General features: G+C 49.8%; 1 protein-coding gene and 1 long non-coding RNA gene across 6 annotated transcripts in view; one reads left to right on the top strand and one right to left on the bottom strand.

Annotated features, from left to right (window-relative positions):
* Nucleotides 1–2,976: 2,976 nt before the first annotated feature.
* Nucleotides 2,977–18,494, top strand: part of USP42 (ubiquitin specific peptidase 42) — a 72,844-nt gene continuing 57,326 nt past the window's right edge. For 2 of the 5 annotated variants that reach the window (XM_033194888.1, XM_033194885.1), the window contains exon 1: nt 15,671–15,845. The gene's annotated coding sequence lies outside the window, so the exon portion shown is untranslated. Of the gene's footprint in view, nt 2,998–15,670; nt 15,846–16,421; nt 16,792–18,494 lie in introns of those variants that run through there. The other 3 variants (XM_033194887.1, XM_033194889.1, XM_033194886.1) reach the window with 3 other exon arrangements.
* LOC117073684 lies at nt 5,854–16,503 on the bottom strand. The gene is made up of 3 exons (XR_004433317.1): nt 16,389–16,503; nt 8,096–8,419; nt 5,854–6,566 (listed from the first exon to the last, which is right to left on the bottom strand). It is a non-coding gene; the product is annotated as an uncharacterized LOC117073684 (long non-coding RNA).

Below are 18,494 nucleotides of genomic sequence, written 5' to 3'. Positions count from 1 at the left end.
AGATCACGCTATTGCACACTAGCCTGGGCAACAAGATTGAAACTCCGTCTCAAAACAAAAAAGAAAAAGAAAAAAAATATATGTATATATATATGCCAGGCACAGTGGCTCACACCTCTACTCCGAGCACTTCAGCACTTTGGGAGGCCAAGGCAGGTGGATCACCTGAGGCCAGGAGTTTGAGACCAACCTGGCTAACATGGTGAAACACCATCTCTACTAAAAATACAAAAATTAGTTGGGCACGGTCACGTGTGCCTGTAATCCCAGCTACTCGGGTGACTGAGGCAGAAGAATCGCTTGAACCCAGGAGGCGGAGGTTGCAGTGAGTCGGGATCATGCCACTGCACTCTAGCCTGGGCGACAGAGTGAGACTCTGTCTCAAACAAAAAAACAAAACTAACTATATATATATATCATATACTCTCTATATAACTATATGTTACAAATATATATATATGTATCTACAAAAAAATACAAAAAAGTATTAGCCAGGCTTACTGGCATGCGTCTTTAGTCCCAGCTACTTGGGAGGCCGAGGTGGGAGGATGGCTTGAGCCTGGGCAGCAGAGATTGCAGTAAGCTGTGATCACACCACTGCACTTCAGCCTGGTAACAGAGTGAGGCCCTGTCTCTCTCTCTCTCTCTCTCTCTCCCTCCGCCCCTCTTTCTATATATATATACATAGCTGATTTAATAATCTGGTAAAAAAAATTTTTTTTGGAGATGGGAGGATGGGGGTGCAAAGTGGGGTGGTGTCTAGCTATTTTGCCCAGACTGGGCTTGATCCATCCCACCGCAGTCTTCCAAATAGCTGGGACTACAGGGGTGCACCACAGCACCCTCAATTGGCATTTGTTCCTGAAATGCTGGAATGCTGGCTGGCATCCTTTTTCTATTCGATATCTGCCTGGAAAAAATCCTACTTAGTCCTCACCTCAAGGACCTAGTTCTCCTTCTTCTTCTTCTTTTTTTTTTTTTTTTTTTTGAGGCATATTCTCGTTCTGTCGCCCAGGCAGTGATGTGATCTCAACTCACTGCAACCTCTGCCTCCTGGGTTTAAGCGATTCACCTGCCTCAGCCTCCTGAGTAGCTGGGATTACAGGCACCTCTCACCACACCCAGCTAATTTTTGTATTTTTAGCAGAGATGGGGTTTCACCATGTTGGCCAGGCTGGTCTTGAACTCCTGACCTCAGGGGATCTGCCTGCCTTGGGCTCCCAAAATTATGGGATTACAGGCGTGAGTCACCACGCCCGGACTCAAGACCTATTTCAAGTGTCATTTTGTTTCCGTTGTAAAACTTTTCCTGAACATTATCCACTTCAGAGTAAACCCACCAAGTATTACCTTCCTCATTTAAGGCATCATGACAATGTGTAGTAAATAATTAATACCCACAGCTCCAGGTTCCAAACAAAACAGTCTCTGGAAAGTAGGTACAGCATCTCCAATGACCCCCTCTCAATTCTAAGTTAATATTTTGTCAATTCATAAAGGAGAGATTTGGGATCTGTCTCCTAAAAACAAGCGGGGTCTAAGACCTGGCCAGCCACAGTTTCAGATTTCCTGTCTTCCTAGGAGGCACTGGTCCTCAGAAGATTAAATAATCCCTCCTTGAACACTTTCACGCTTTCATGTCTTATGTTGGTGTGCAGGGAAGTGGTATTAATCATCCATTAGGATAACTTGGCTTAAGATAAGTTAAAACAGCCTTTCATTTCATGAGAGTCTGAAGCAAGGCTCAGAGAACTTGACAGATAAATACAAGCCGGGGCTGGAATTTACACCTAGTGTGTCTGTTTCCAAACAGTGCTCTCTGTGACTGCGTCTCCGTGTGGGCTGCTGGGACAAGTCTATTGATTGGTGTCATCTGAGCACTCTGAGTGAACGGAAGGTACTCTTTTTTCCCTCCCTCTCCCTCCCTCCCTCCCTTCCCTCTCTCTCTCCCTCCCTCTCTTCCCTCCTTCCTTCCCTGCCTCCCTCCTTCCTTCTCTTCCCTTCCCTCCCTCCCTCCTTTCTTCCTTTCTTCCCTCTTTCCTTCTTCTCTCTCTCCTTTTTTTTTTTTTTTTTTTTTGCCTTGGGACCAAGTCTCACTCTGTCACCCAGGCTGGAGTGCAGTGGCGCAATCTCAGCTCACTGCAACCTCCACGTCCCGAGTTCAAGCGATTTTCATGCCTCAGACTCTTGAGTAGCTGGGATACAGGCATGCACCACCATGCTCGAGTGACTTTTGTATTTTTTGTTACAAATGGGGTTCACCATGTTGGCCAGGCTGGTCTTGAACTCCTGACCTCAGGGGATCTGCCTGCCTTGGGCTCCCAAAATTATGGGATTACAGGCGTGAGTCACCACGCCCGGACTCAAGGACCTATTTCAAGTGTCATTTCCGTTGTAAAACTTTTCCTGAACATTATCCACTTCAGGAGTAAACCCACCAAGTATTACCTTCCTCATTTAAGGCATCATGACAATGTGTAGTAAATAATTAATACCCACAGCTCCAGGTTCCAAACAAAACAGTCTCTGGAAAGTAGGTACAGCATCTCCAATGACCCCCTCTCAATTCTAAGTTAATATTTTGTCAATTCATAAAGGAGAGATTTGGGATCTGTCTCCTAAAAACAAGCGGGGTCTAAGACCTGGCCAGCCACAGTTTCAGATTTCCTGTCTTCCTAGGAGGCACTGGTCCTCAGAAGATTAAATATATCCCTCCTTGAACACTTTCACGCTTTCATGTCTTATGTTGGTGTGCAGGGAAGTGGTGTTAATCATCCATTAGGATAAACTTGGCTTAAGATAAGTTAAAACAGCCTTTCATTTCATGAGAGTCTGAAGCAAGGCTCAGAGAACTTGACAGATAAATACAAGCCGGGGCTGGAATTTACACCTAGTGTGTCTGTTTCCAAACAGTGCTCTCTGTGACTGCGTCTCCGTGTGGGCTGCTGGGACAAGTCTATTGATTGGTGTCATCTGAGCACTCTGAGTGAACGGAAGGTACTCTTTTTTCCCTCCCTCTCCCTCCCTCCCTTCCCTCTCTCTCTCCCTCCCTCTCTTCCCTCCTTCCTTCCCTGCCTCCCTTCCTTCCTTCTCTTCCCTTCCCTCCCTCCCTCCTTTCTTCCTTTCTCCCTCTTTCCTTCTTCTCTCTCTCCTTTTTTTTTTTTTTTTGCCTTGGGACAAGTCTCACTCTGTCACCCAGGCTGGAGTGCAGTGGCGCAATCTCAGCTCACTGCAACCTCCACGTCCCGAGTTCAAGCGATTTTCATGCCTCAGACTCTTGAGTAGCTGGGACTACAGGCATGCACCACCATGCTCGAGTGACTTTTGTATTTTTTGTTACAAATGGGGTTTCACCATGTTGGCCAGGCTGGTCTCGAACTTCTGATCTCAAATGATCCTCCTGCCTCAGCCTCTCAAAGTGCTGGGATTACAGGCATGTGCCTCTCTCTTTTCTTTCTTTCTTTCTTTTTTCTTTCTCCTTCCTTCCCTCCTTCCCCCACCCCTCCCCTCTCCTTTCCTTACCTCTTTCTTCCTTTCTCTCTCTTTTTCTCTTCCTCTCCCTCTTTCTCTCCCTCTCCCTTTATTTTTTTGTGGTGAAATATGGTAGGTGCTTCTTTTGAATGTATTTTGTGACCAATCTATTTTTCACTGTTTATATTATTTTCTTCGTTTTTTTCATAGTGGTTGTAAAATCTGTGAGAGTTAAAAGGCCTTGTTCATGTTTGCTCTGAGGGGCTCAGAAAAAGGAGGATCAACTACAAGGTTATTTTGTTTGTTTTGAGATGGAGTCTCGCTCTGTCACTCAGGCTGGAGTGTAATGGCACGATGTCAGCTCACTGCAACCTCTGCCTCCCAGGTTCAAGTGATTCTCCTGCCTCAGCCTCCTGAGTAGCTGGTGCGCACCACCACACCCGGCTAATTTTTTTTTTTTTTTTTGTATTTTTAGTAGAGACAGGGTTTTACCATGTTGGTCAGGCTGGTATTGAACTCCTGACCTCGTGATCCACCCGCCTCGGCCCCCTGAAGTGCTGGGATTACAGGCGTGAGCCACTGTGCCCAGCCTATTGTTTTTAAGACAGGGTCTTGCTTTGTCACCCAGGCTGGAGTGCCATAGTGCCATCATAGCTCACTGCAGCCTTGACCTCCTAGGCTCAAGCGATCCTCCCACCTCAGCTTCCTGAGTAGCTGGGACTACAGGCACGCACCAGCTCACCTGGCTAATTTTTTATTTTTTGTACAGTCAGGGTCTCCCTATATTGCCCAGGCTGGTCTTGAACTCTTAGCCTTAAGCGATCCTCCCTCCTCAGCCTCCTAAAGTGCTGGGATTACAGGCATGAGCCACTGAGCCCAGCCTGAGAGATTCTAAACACAACTCCACTCTGTTGTGGATGTAGAAGAACTCCAAAGGATGGAGTGGGTAGCGGTGGAATTAAGCTGGTGCTAGATGAGTCCTTGAGGATTACGTTTGCAGTAGTTCATTGTCATCTATGGGTCATCCAGTTTCTGCAGGGGTCAGACTGGTAAATTAAATGAGCATATGATGGAGACACCAGCTCTGCATCCTTTACCCACTCTGAGCATGGCACTATTCTCTGCCATTTTCTCCCATTAACCCCCACCCTCAGCCCCACCAAGTTACTCTTTTGGCCAGAGAGGGCAGTTTCAGGGCTTCCACTTGTTCCACTTGGCTTTTTAAAATTATTTTTATTTTTTTTTAATTTTTGTTGCCCAGGCTGGAGTGCAGTGGCATGATCTCAGCTCACTGCAACCTCCGCCTCCCAGGTTCAAGCGATTCTTCTGCCTCAGCCTCCTGAGTAGCTGGGATTACAGGTGCGCACCACCACACCTGGCTAATTTTTGTATTTTTAATAGAGATGGGGCTTTGCCATGTTGGCCAGGCTGGTCTTGAACTCCTGACTTCAAGGGATCTGCCCGTCTGGGCCTCCCAAAGTGGTGGCATTACAGATGTGAGCCACCGTGGCCAGCCAGCCCCACTTGGCTTTCTCCACTCAATAGCTCTTCAACTACAAGTCAAGGAACAAATTGCTAAGTATGACTATTTAAGTATCACATTTGGGAACCAGGGAAATGACCACTGTGGGCTCAGTGAAGCCAGTGAGGGATGTGGGTCAGGACCAAAGGTGTTCACTCGATCCCTTAGCAATAAGGGAACCCTGAGGGTGCTTTAGATCTGCATTAACTTGGACTCTGTAAGCAAAAGCTTGGAAATATCTGAGCAGGTCCCTTTCCCCAGCATATAATTACTGAGTAAACTAAATGATCAGAGGGGCCGGGTGCGGTGGCTCGCACCTGTAATCCCAGCACTTTGGGAGGTCGAGGCAGGCAGATCACGAAGTCAGGAGTTTGAGGCCAGCCTGGCCAACATGGTGAAACGCCATCTCTACTAAAAATACAAAAAATTAGCTGGGCGTGGTGGCAGGCACTTGTAATCCCAGCTACTTGGGAAGCTGAGGCAGGAGAATCACTTGAACCTGTGAGGCAGAGGTTGCAATAAGCCAAGATTGTGCCACTGTACTCCAGCCCAGGCAACAGTGCAAGACTCCGTCTTAAAAAAAAACAAAAACAAAACAAAACAAAACAAAAAAACATGGCCAGAGGTCTCTTTGGGGCAGGATTTGGAAAATCACTACTGTGTACACTTGCATGGGTCTGGCTTCTCCTTTACTGGATGGATATTTCGATTTTTGTTTTTGAGACAGGGTCTCACTGTTACCCAGGCTGCAGTGCAGTGATGCAGTCACAGCTCACTGCAGCCTAAACCTCCCAGGCTCAAGCAATCCTCCTGCCTCAGTCTCCTGAGTAACTGGGACCATAGGTGCCAACACACTTGGCTATTTTTTTAAATTTATTTTTTGTAGAGACAGAGTCTTACTGTGCTCAGGTTGGTCTCGAATTCCTAGACTCAAATGATCCTCCTGCCCCAGCTTCCCGAGCATTGGAATTCCGGGTCTGAGCCACGTCGCCCAGCCTGGATGCATGTTTTGGAATTGAGAGCTGGCTCAGGTTGGGGAATCTGGGCAGGTGTTTGTGTTTTTCCACTAAGATAGTTAACCTCAGTCTTCTACACAACCAGGTTTTTATAGATATATAGGTATATCTGGCCAGATGTGATGGCTCACGCCTGTAATCCCAGCACTTTGGGAGGCTGCGGTGGGCGGATCACTTGAGGCCGGAAGTTCAAGACCAACTTATTACTTGGTGCCAGTAAGGACACTGGGAGTATTCTCCAAAGCAGTGTCTCCCCAAGGGGAAGTGACAAGAGGGTTTTATGCGGTGAGGAGAGGGGAGATGGGTGCATCATTGCATGGAGAGGAGGGATCCCAATGGTGCAGAGTCATCCTGCCAGCCTATAGGCTGCATGTGATGGGAATGAAGCTATAACTTCTCCCGGGATGGATACTTTAGCATGGTCATGCAGAAAGTTCACTCAGATTCATCTGTACGTTGTCAGGGTCTGTCAGGAGCTGGTTTAAACTAATAAGGTGACTGCATTCCTTCCAAGGTTTGGGGAAGAACAGGTGCAGAGCAGGCGGCTGTAAAACATGCTGATTGCACAAGTTGATTAAATTCCAATAATCCCTGGAGATCCTCCTTGTCTGCTTACAATGATATATATTGTGCTTCTGTTGACAGCCTGTCTTGCCCTGTGTTCTATTAGCCATTGCCTTGGATCCCTGCAAGTCAGTGCCTCCCATCTGCTACTCTGGCTTGCTGCTCACTATAGCAATCATGCCTACCTTCTGCTGCGTAAGCACTGCTACCCAGCCTCTGACACTCCAGGATGCCATCATTCATTGTTTTTCTTTCTCTTTTCTTTTCTCTTCTCTTTTTTCTCTTCTCTTCTCTTTTCTTTCTTTCTTTCCATCCCTCCCTCCTGTCTTTCTTTCTCTCTTTCTTCTTTCCCTCCCTCCCTCCTGTCTTTCTTTCTCTCTTTCTTTCTTTCCCTCCCTCCCTCCTCCCTCCTGTTTCTCTCTCTCTTTCTTTTTGAAGACAGAATCTTCCTCCATCATCCATGCTGGAGTGCCGTGGCATGATCTTGGCTCACTGCAACCTCTGCCTCCTGGGTTCAAGTGATTCTCTTGCCTCAGTTTCCCAAGTAGCTGGGACTACAGGCACATGCCACCATGCCTGGCTGATTTTTTATGTTTAGTAGAGATGGGCTTCTATCATCCTTTTTGCTACCAGACAGCCCAGTTCTGTAACAGCATCTGCTGTTGTTAGCCCTGGCTTATAGATGACAGCCACCTCGGGGTACCACTTTTCCAACACAGCTGATGCTGCCTCTGCCCTCCATGTTCCTGGTAAAACACTGTTTTCCAGGCCTTGTGATGGAATGTCACCAGCTGGTAGCACACATTTTAGCATGTCCTCTTTCCTGAGAGTAGCACTCCCTTCCTACCGTATCTACCATGGAATTCATGGCATCTAAACTTTGGTCCATGTGGGTCTATGTTTTTTATTTGGAGACAGGCTCATGCACTGTTGCCCTGAAGACAGAGTACAGGTTGAAGTGTGCAGTTGCATGATCATAGCTCACTGCAGCCTCCAGTTCCTGGCCTCAAGCGATCCTCCCACTTCAGTCTCCCAAAGCGTTGTGATTATAAGCATGAGCCACTGCACCCAGATATGTGGGTTATTTTTTTTTCTTTCTTTCTTTTTTTTTCAGACGGAGTCTCACTCTATTGCAAGGCTGAAGTGCTGTGGCACGATCTTGCCTCACTGCAACATTCAATTCCCTGGTTTAAGCGGTTCTCCTGCCTCAGCCTCCCGAGTAGCTGGGATTACAGGCACGCACCACCACCCCCAGCTAATTTTTGTATTTTTAGTAGAGACGGGTTTCACCACGTTGGCCGGGATGGTCTTGATCTTCTGACCTCGTGATCCGCCTGCCTCGGCCTCCCCAAGTGTTGGGATTCCAGGCATGAGTCACCACGCCCGGCCCATGTAGCTTATTTCAGTTGTCAAATACCTGGGGTCCTAGGCTGTATTAGAACCTGCCACCCAGCACCCTTGACAAAGTATGAGATCTGTATTAAAGGATCACGTACCCACATATCTGTAAACTCTCTCTTACCTGCTCCCCACCCCTCAGCCCTTGATCTAGGCCCCTTAGTGTCCATTCCCAGGCTTATTTTCAGTTTCTGCTGGTGTATATTAGCCTGGTCTTGTAGTTCCTTCAATTTATGATTCCACTCCTCCCTTAGCAGGCCTGATGGGACCTGATCTTGGTGATTTATCTGGTGGCCAGGGGGATACAGGAACAGAAAGAATGCATTGTTTTCTTGTTTTTTTTTTCTTGAGACGGAGTCTTACTCTATCTGTCGCCCAGGCTGGAGCGCTGTGCTGTGATCTCAGCTCACTGCAACCTCCGCCTCCCAGGTTCAAACGATTCTCCTGCCTGAAGACAGAGCACAGGCTGAAGTGTGCAGTTGCATGATCATAGCTCACTGCAGCCTCCAATTCCTGGCCTAATTTTTGTATTTTTTAGTAGAGACGGGGTGTCACCATGTTGGCCAGGCTGGTCTTGAACTCCTGACTTCAAGTGATCTGTCTGCCTCGGCCTCTAAGAGTGCTGGGATTACAGGCATGAGCCACCACGCCCTGCCAAGAATGCATTGTCTTGTAGGGTACCTGCCTCATTTAAGGTGACTGCATAGTCTTCGGGTTGGTGGTACCATTCTTGAACAAAGGAACTTGAAGTTCTACATTAGAGTCCTGTCCTTAGTCTCAGTGTCTCACTCCTTTCTTATCAGAGTCCTGACTTTGGTATTAGAGACTGATTGTAGCTGACAATTCAACCTTTTCTAATGTTCTGCTCCTTTTAGGTTAAGACCCAGGCCTGGTTTTCAGGACTGTCTGCCCTCTGATTATAGACGCTAAATTGCTGAGGAGGCTCTTCTCTGTGGCTTTCTCACTTTATATTAGTGACTAATTGCCTGGAGCCCCATTGTTCCTTCTTTTTTTATTTTATTTTTATTTATTTATTTTGAGACCAAGTCTCGCTCTGTTGCCCAGGCTGGAGTGCAGTGGCACGATCTTAGCTCACTGTAACCTCTGCCTCCCAGGTTCAAGAGATTCTCCTGCCTCAGCCTCCCAAATAGCTGGGATTACAGGCGTGTGCCATGACACCCAGCTAATTTTTTTTGTTTGTTTTTTGTTTTTTTAAGACAGAGTCTCGCTCTGTCATCAGGCTGGAGTGCAGTGGCGCAATCTGGGCTCACTGCAACCTCCGCCTGCTGGGTTCAAGCAATTGTCTTGCCTCAGCCTCCTGAGTAGCTGGGACTACAGGTGCGTGCCACCACGCCCGGCTAATTTTTTATTTTTAGTACAGATGGGGTTTCACCATGTTAGCCAGGATGGTCTCAATCTCCTGACCTTGTGATCTGCCCACCTTCAGCTCCCAAAGTGCTAGGATTACAGGCGTGAGCCACCGTGCGTGGCCAATTTTTGTATTTTTAGTAGAGATAGGGTTCAGCATGTTGGGCAGGCTGGTCTCCAACTCCTGACCTCAGGTGATCCACCTGCCTTGGCCTCCCAGAGTGTTAGGTTACAGGCGTGAGCCACCGCACCTGGCCCATTTTTCCCTCTTTAAAGGATCTGTTATTACCATCTGGGCACAGTGGCTCATGCCTGTAATCCCAGCACTCTGGGAGGCCAAGGCAGGTGGATCATTTGAGGTCAGGAGTTCAAGACCAGCCTGGCCAACATGGTGGAACCCTGTCTCTACTAAAAATACAAAAATTATCTGGGCATTGTGGTGGGTGCCTATAATCCCAGCTACCTGGTAGGCTGAGGCAGGAGAATCACTTGAACCCAGGAGGTGGAGGTTACAGTTAGCCAAGATCACACCACTGCAGTACAGCCTGGGAGACAGAATGAGACTCTCTCACAAAAAAAAAAAAAAAAAAAACCAAAAACCTCTGTTACTACCAAGTTTCACAAGTCTATTTATTATTATTATTATTACTGGTAGACAGTGGGGCTCACTATGTTGCCCAGGCTGGTCTTGAACTCCTGGCCTCAAGTGATCCTCCGACCTCAGCCTCCTAAAGTGCTGGGATTACAGGTGTGAGTCACCACACCTGGCCCAATTTCACAGTTCTAATGACTACTTCTCCTATATCCTCAAAAACTAGAGAGACTGAATAAGCCAACACATCCCCTTCTACTCATACCCAGCCTAATAGTCTTCCGAGATGGGAGCCTGATACTGCTGCCCAGATGTTAGTGTCTCATCCATTGCCTGGAGATTTTTTTTTTTTTTTCAATACTGAGTTTCGCTCTTGTTGCCCAGGCTGGAGTGCAATGGCATGGTCTCAGCTCATTGCAACTTCCGCCTCCTGGGTTCAAGCGATTCCCTTGCCTCAGCCTCCCGAGTAGCTGGGATTACAGACACCTGCGACCATACCTGGCTAATTTTTGTATTTTTAGTAGAGACTGGGTTTCACCATATTGACCAGGCTGGTCTCAAACTCCTGACCTCAGGTTATCTGCTCATCTCGGCCTCTCAAAGTGCTGGGATTATAGGCAGGAGTCACTGTGCCCGGCACAGAGTACATTTTTATACTCTGTTTCTTAGGGATCATTCTTGGTATCCACTGTCTTTTTTTTTTTTTTTTTTGAGACGGGAGTCTTGCTGTGTTGCCCCAGGCTGTAGTGCAATGGCGCAAGCCCACCTCCAGGTTCCAGCAATTCGTCTGCCTCAGCCTCCCAAGTAGCTGGGATAATAGGCACGTGCTACCATGCTCGGCTAATTTTTGTATTTTTTTTTTTTTTTTTTGAGACGGAGTCTTGCTCTGTCGCCCAGGCTGGAGTGCAGTGGCCGGATCTCAGCTCACTGCAAGCTCCGCCCCCCGGGTTCATGCCATTCTCCTGCCTCAGCCTCCCAAGTAGCTTGGACTACAGGTGCTCGCCATCTCGCCTGGCTAGTTTTTTTGTATTTTTTAGTAGAGACGGGGTTTCACCGTGTTAGCCAGGATGGTCTCGATCTCCTGATCTCAAGTGATCTGCCCGCCTTTGCCTCCCAAAGGGCTGGGACTATAGGTGGGTGCCACTGAGCCTGGCTGGTACCCACTGTCTTAAACCAGGATATCTAGAAGTGGGGCTTGAGACAGAATTTAGTTGCACATGATTTAGGTGCAATTTGGCCTTGAGGGGAGCGCTCTAGGGAGGAAGGTAATGAAAGGAAAGGGCAGTGAAAGGAGTGGGGCAACAATATTGTCTCAGTTGGAGATGAGTCTCCCCTTCCGCTAAGAACAGCCTCAGGAGAAGAGGCAGCTGTGAGTTATAAGTAGCAGTGAACACCACAGCAGTGGGGAAGGGATGGGAGCATCCACCAGTAAGGAGGACCTGGGTGGGGCATTAACAGTGCGTACTAGGGGCTCCCTAAATCTGGAGGTCCTCAGAAAAGAAAATTCACCCCTCTTTGACACCTATTGTTCCATGATCCTGTGATCCTCTGGACTTGGGGGTGGGGCACTTGGAATCAGTTTGCATCTTGCATAAAAACCACTTTGGTAAAGGAAACAGGCTAATTTCTGTGGGTCACACAGCTTATAACAACAGAGGAAAAGGGAATTCTCCAGGCAGCATTCACTCTGGATTATACTCTGATCTGCAAAACAAGGTTTTGGGGCCAGTTTATCATCTCAGCCAAGGTGGTTTTGGGACCAGTTTATCATCTCAGCCAAGGCCCCACCTGTTTGTAGGCAGGAATGTCTTCAAATGCTTTGTGACTTCTCCATTAACGTTGCCGGTTTGCTAGAGTAAGTGGTGCTAGTTCCTTAGAGGAAAAGGGTCTCTATGTTTGCTTTGATGGCATGGGGCAAGGTAGAGTGGGGAGGTGTAACCCCCCATCCCCCTCCAACTTTAGAGCCTGTTCTGGGTAGATAACGCCAAGAGATGATTTAAAAAGAATTCCTTTTCTGGCTGGGAGCAGTGGCTCACGCCTGCAATCCCAGCACTTTGGGAAGCTGAGGTGGGCAGATCACTTGAGGCCAGGAGTTCGAGACTAGCCTGGCCAACATGGTGAAACCCCATCTCTACTAAAACTAAAAAACAAAACAAAAAAATTAGCTGGGTATAGTGGTGTGCGCTTGTAGTCCCTGAGGCAGAAGAATAGTTTGATTGTTTGAACCCAGGAGGTGGAGTTTGCAGTGAGCAGGGATTGTTCCACTGCACTCCAGCCTGGGAGACAGGGTGACACTCCACCTTAATTAAAAAAAAAAAAAAATCCTTTTCTATTTAAGTTGCTCAGGTAGTCTCCTAAGTTGTCTTTTTTTTTTTTTTTTTTTTTTTGGAGACAGACGGAGTCTTGCTCTGTTGCCCAGGCTGGAGGGCAGCGTCACAATCTTGCAGTGTCTCCCAGGTTCAAGCAATTCTCCTGCCTCAGCCTCCCTGTAGCTGGGATTACAGGTGCCTGCCACCACACCCAACTGATTTTTGTATTTTTAGTAGAGACGGAGTTTCAGCATGTTGGCCAGGCTGGTCTTGAACTCCTGATCTTGTGATCTGCCCGCCTCGGCCTCCCAAAGTGCTGGGATTACAGGCGTGAGCCACCATGCCCAGCCTCTACTAAGATTTAAGGGGCAGCCTGGAGGGGCCCATTTGTCAACAGCGTGACATGGAAAATGAAGCCGGGCTGGTGTGGTGGCTCATGCCTGTAATCCCAGCACTTTGGGAGGTCCAAGCAGAAGGATCCCTTGAGGCCAGGGGTTCAAAACCAACCTGGGCAACATTGTGAGAGCCTGTCTCTAAAAAAATAAAGATTAGCTAGGCGTGGTGGACTGTGCCTATGGGGACACACTGTGGGCTGCACGGAAAAGGCAGCATGGGTGGGCTTTCTACAAGCCGATGTAGTAGTGGGGTGGGGCAAGGTACTGGAATTGAGGAGTGTTATGGTTGAAACACATAAAAAAGGGAACTTGGAGTTTCTGACGCCAAGCTAAGGAATTTAGACTTTGCTGTGAGCCATAGAATGCTCAGGGGAGTCAAGTGATCTGGCGTTGTTTGGAAGACCACCCAAGCCACAGTAGGATGGGAAGGGAGTGCAGCAACAGAGAAGAGGCTGTTGCGATGGAATTGTTGAGCCAAGAAAGGCTGACTCAGGGAGGGTCAGAACAGCAGCCCCTGGGGAGGCCAGGTAAACATGAGTTGGTGTAAAGGGTTAGATCAGGAGGGGAGGGAAAGAGACAGAGAGAAAAGGTCTGGTGAGCATAGGAGAGTACCAGGTACTTAATCAATGCAGGGAGGAGCAGGGTCATGGTGGAGGAGAGATGCAGAGATGAACTAGCTCTGTTAGGCCGTGAGGTGGAGACAGCCAATAAATGATTGGAAGTATGGATCTGGCACTCGGGAGCAAGAGCTGGTCCAGTTGTCTCCTAAGCCTGTACAATGCTAGAATTTGAGGTAAAATCTGGACGGGGTGAACAGGGGTCTATCCCTTTCGGAGCCAGGTTTAAAAATTCCCCACCTGAGGTGAGGTGTTCGAGACCAGCCTGATCAACATGGTGAAACTCTGTCTCTACTACATACAAAAAATTTAGTGGCGGATATCTGTAATCCCAGGTACTTGGGAGGCTGAGGCAGGAGACACGCTTGAAACTGGGAGGCAGAGGTTGCAGTTAGCCAAGATTGAGCCATTGCACTCCAGCCTGGGGCCACAAGAACAAACTCCGTCTCAAAAAAAGAAAAAAAGAAAAAGAAAATCCCTTTCTGTAACTCAGTGTGTGAGTCTGATGGACAATGGAGCACAGGTGGGGTCAGGGGTACTTGAAGGCTGCCTCAGGTCTTGGGCAGATGGCTCCCGACTGTAATCCCAGCGCTTTGGGAGGCTGAGGTGGGAGAATCGCTTGATATCAGAAGCTGGAAACCAGCATGGGTAACATAGCAAAACCCGTTTCTACAAAAAAATTCTTTTTTTTTTTTTTGAGACGGAGTCTTGCTCTGCCACCCAGGCTGGAGTGCAGTGGCCGGATCTCAGCTCACTGCAAGCTCCGCCTCCCGGGTTTACGCCATTCTCCTGCCTCAGCCTCCCAAGTAGCTGGGACTACAGGCGCCCGCCTCGCCGCCCGGCTAGTTTTTTGTATTTTTAAGTAGAGACAGGGTTTCACCGTATTAGCCAGGATGGTCTCGATCTCCTGACCTCGTGATCCGCCCGTCTCGGCCTCCCAAAGTGCTGGGATTACAGGCTTGAGCCACCGCGCCCGGCCCTCTACAAAAAAAAATTTCTAAAAAATTAGTCGGCTGGGCCGGGCGCGGTGGCTCAAGCCTGTAATCCCAGCACTTTGGGAGGCCGAGACGGGCGGATCACGAGGTCAGGAGATCGAGACCATCCTGGCTAACACGGTGAAACCCCGTCTCTACTAAAAAATACAAAAAAAAATAAAAACTAGCCGGGCGAGGTGGCGGGCGCCTGTAGCCCCAGCTACTCGGGAGGCTGAGGCAGGAGAATGGCGTAAACCCGGGAGGCGGAGCTTGCAGTGAGCTGAGAACCGGCCACTGCACTCCGGCCCGGGCGACAGAGCGAGACTCCATCTCAAAAAAAAAAAAAAAAAAATTAGTCGGCTGAAGCAGCTCACGCCTGTAATCCCAACACTCTGGGAGGCCACGGAGGGAGGGCTGCTTGAGTACAGGAATTTTAGACCTGCCCGGGCAACCGTTAAGACCTCTGTCCCTATGAAACAAAACCCCAAACCAAAAACAAACAAAAACCCTAAAATTAAGTGGGCGTGGTGGCGCGCGTCTGTAGTCCCAGCTGCTAGGGAGGCTAAAACAGGAGCATCACCTGAGCCCGGGAGGTGGCGGCTGCAATGAGCTAGGTCCTGAAATTGCACTCCAGCCTGGGCGACAGACGCTGTTTCTTTTCTTTTCTTTTTTGAGACAGTCTCGCTCTAGTCGCCCAGGCTGGAGGGCTGTAGTGCAGAGGCGCGATCTCGGCTCACTGCAACCTCCACTTCCCGGGTTCAAGCAATTCTCCCGCCTCAGTTTCCCGAGTAGCTGGGACTACAGGCGCGCACCACCGCGCCCGGCTAATTTTTTGTATTTTTAGTAGAGACAGGGTTTCACCATGCTGGCCAGGCTGGTCTCGAACCCCTGACCTCGTGATCCGCCCGCCTCGGCCTCCCAGAGAGCTGGGATTACGGCGTGAGCCACCGCGCCCGGCCCAGACCCTGTTTCTAAGAAACAAAAAATAAAGTCTGGGTCCGCTAGGCCAAGGACGGCGCAAGGTAGTTGCAGACGGCTAAGCCCACGAAGCGTAGTCTTTCTCGGAGCCGGGTCCGTCTTCCGGGGACGGGGATCCCAGACTCCTGCGCCCCTAGATGCCCAGCTTCTGGAAACGCGTCTGGGGTCAAGCGCAGTACTAGGCGCAGACCCGGGGCCCTCAACCGGTCGCGCACCGTCTGGCTCTGCTCAGGGTAACAGAGGGCGGAAGAAGCCCTTTTGCCGGAGCGCAGACGCGCGGCCAGCCCAGCCAATCAGCACGCTCCCTCCGCCGGCCCGACTGGCGCTCTGGTGACGCGCTACGCTGGCCTTCACCCACGGCTCTTGGGCGACGGCCCCTCCCACACTCGCCGCGCCTTTAGCTGCGCGCCGCGCTTCTTGTGCGACGGCCTCTGGGCGGCGGCGCGTTCCGGCGCGGCCCTGGCGCGCCCCCTGGCGGCCCGGAGGGGCGCGGCGGGCGCGGCGCTGACCCGGAGGCGGCGGCGGCGGTGCCCGGATGGAGGCACGTCATTGTCCCCCGCCGGGCGGCTGGGCTGTGTGCGGCGGCGGCGGCGGCGGCGGCGGCGGCCGAGGGGGATGGAGCGAGCGCCGAGCCGGGTCAGGTAAGCTCCCGCCTCCTTCCCGCCCGCCGCAGGCCAGCATGGGGCCCGCGCAGCGCCCCGCTCGCCTGGGCAGCCGCTGGCCCGGCCGCCCCTCAGCCGGCGCGGCCCGCCGGGGGCTGGCGCGGCCCCTCGCCCGCCTTCCCCTCCACAGCCGCGGGCCGCCTGGGACCCCGCCGCGCTGGGGGCTGCGGCGCCACCGCCCGCCCGGGCCAGGCCTCTGGGGAGGGGGCGGCGGCCGCGGCGGGCGGGCGCCGGGGTAGCCGGGCTGCGCGGGGAGGCTGGGCCCCCCGGTTGCCATGGACACTGCGCTCCCACCCCCACCCGGCCCCAGCCCGCCCCCTCGGCCCGGGGGCCGGGCAGGCAGGCGGGAGGTTCGGGGCGGCCGGGGTGGGCGTGTGCTGGCCGCTGACCGCGAAGCCGGGCGTCCCCGGCCCGCCCGCCGCCCCCCGCGTGGCTGCCACCTCCAGCTCCGGAGCCCCCTCAGAGCCCCGGGCCGGCCTCCCCGCCCCCACTGCATCCCTAATAGAGACAAACTTTTCCCACCTTGGGCGCCCCCTCCCCGGGTCTGGCCACCTGGTTGCTCCGCGGAGAGTCCGAGGTGCCCACGCCGGGCGGAGCGGCCACCCCGAAGGGAGAGGAGAAGCCGGGCGGCGCGTCCCCAAAAGCATGTGTGGCTGCCTAGCCTTTTTTATCTTCGAGGCAGAAAGAGCCTACTTACCTGGGACAGGGGATCCGTTGCAGATGTTGGAAATGAAGATTGGACGGGACAGGTTTTCCCATCTAGGACTTTAACCCCTCTAACATGCATGCAGTGGAGATGACTTTTGTTGAATGACTCTTAGGAGGCCGTGGGGTCAATTGTTTATGAGAAAACATGTTGGTTATGTAAAATCAATACCCTTACAGCAAAACTGTTTGAGAAACTAGTTAACGCCTCCTTTTCAAGGTAACCACAGAATCCTAGGTTCTCATTTTGGTGGCCTCTGGAAACGTTTTGAAGAGTTGTAAATTTTAAACCTAATTCTTTTTACTGTGTTACTCATTCAAATTGCCTAGGGGATATGAATGATCAGTTTCACTTATTTGCTTTAAATTAGGATCAGTTTCACTTTCTTTTCTGTATCTTTGAATCAAGTCTACAGTAAGTATTTGGTTTGTAAAGTTTAAGGCCAGTTGTTTTGTTTACTTAAGTATAATTAAGGTCAAGGTTTTGGCTTTTTAAAGCGTGTGTGTTTTCTCTTATAACGGAAATGCTACAAGAACGTGGATTACATTGTTTACGAAGAAGCAGAGTGTAACAGTTTCTTTTTAAGTGTGTTGACATTATTATCTCAATGTATGTAGAGTGCCACAGTGTGTAACTGGTGTAACTTTTTACAAATGAAAAAAGAATAATGCGTTCTAGCGTTTGATAACAAGGGAGACATACCATGTAAGAGACTGGGAATTTTAAGGCTTTGAGTAAAAGACTAGTATTTAAAGCAAAGGAAACACTTGTGAAGTCTCATTCCTCCACACAGATCCAACCTCGATTCATGTTCGTGTTGTTTTTTTGAGACAAGATCTCCCTCTGCTGCCTAGGCTGGAGTGCAGTGGCACAATTGTAGCTCCAGCAGTCCTCCCAGCTCAGCCTCCCAAGTAGGTAGGACTACAGGCACACGCCACCACACCCAGCTTATTTTATTTTATTTTATTTTATTTTATTTTTCTTAAAGAGACAGGGACACACTGTTGCCCAGGCTGGTCTGGAACTCTTGGGCTCAAGCCATCCTCCTGCCTTGGCCTCCCAAAGTGTTAGGATTACAGGCTTGGGCCACCATGCCCCACCTGTAGGTGGTGGTGGTTGTTGTTTTTAATGCTCTTGTAACTTTTGTATATCATCAGAAGATGTTGCTTAAAAGTCTTGATATTTTTAACAGTAATATTTAGAAGCTTTACTGAAAGTGAAGAACACATAAGCATATGAATCTTAAGTCCTACATAACATTGTTTAGCTTCAAGAAAGGTTATGTGTGTAGCAGATGGAGTTTAGTTTGATGCCTGGTGGTTTTAGGTCAAGACTTCATTGGCCGAAGATACAAATGAAGACGAATGGGTAGTTTTGGTTTGTTTTTCCACAGTTACAATGCTGTATGGTTAACGATGACTTGAATTGTGCTTTCCTTAAATTTTTTTCATTTAAGAAGCTTTTGTCCCTTCTAAAAGGTAATTGGAGCAAGTAAAATGGTTTCATTTGGTCATTTGTTAGTGATTGTTCTGAAGGTATGTTTATCCCCTGAAAATCAAGGTTTTTGCTGCTGTTTAGTGTTACTGTAAATAAGGCTGGATTAACCTTTTCTTATATTTCTTTTTTTTTTTTTTTTTTTGAGACGGAGTCTTGCTCTGCCACCCAGGCTGGAGTGCAGTGGCCGGCTCTCAGCTCACTGCAAGCTCCGCCTCCCGGGTTCACGCCATTCTCCTGTCTCAGCCTCCCGAGTAGCTGGGACTACAGGCGCCCGCCTCGTCGCCCGGCTAGTTTTTTTGTATTTTTTAGTAGAGACGGGGTTTCACCATATTAGCCAGGATGGTCTCGATCTCCTGACCTCGTGATCCGCCCGTCTCGGCCTCCCAAAGTGCTGGGATTACAGGCTTGAGCCACCGCGCCCGGCT

This window comes from Trachypithecus francoisi, unplaced genomic scaffold (assembly GCF_009764315.1).
Source record: "Trachypithecus francoisi isolate TF-2019V2 unplaced genomic scaffold, Tfra_2.0 Lachesis_group4, whole genome shotgun sequence".
NCBI lineage: Eukaryota > Metazoa > Chordata > Mammalia > Primates > Cercopithecidae > Trachypithecus > Trachypithecus francoisi.
The sequence above is the reverse complement of the archived record's forward strand: the minus strand, read 5'-3'. Positions and strand labels throughout refer to the sequence as shown.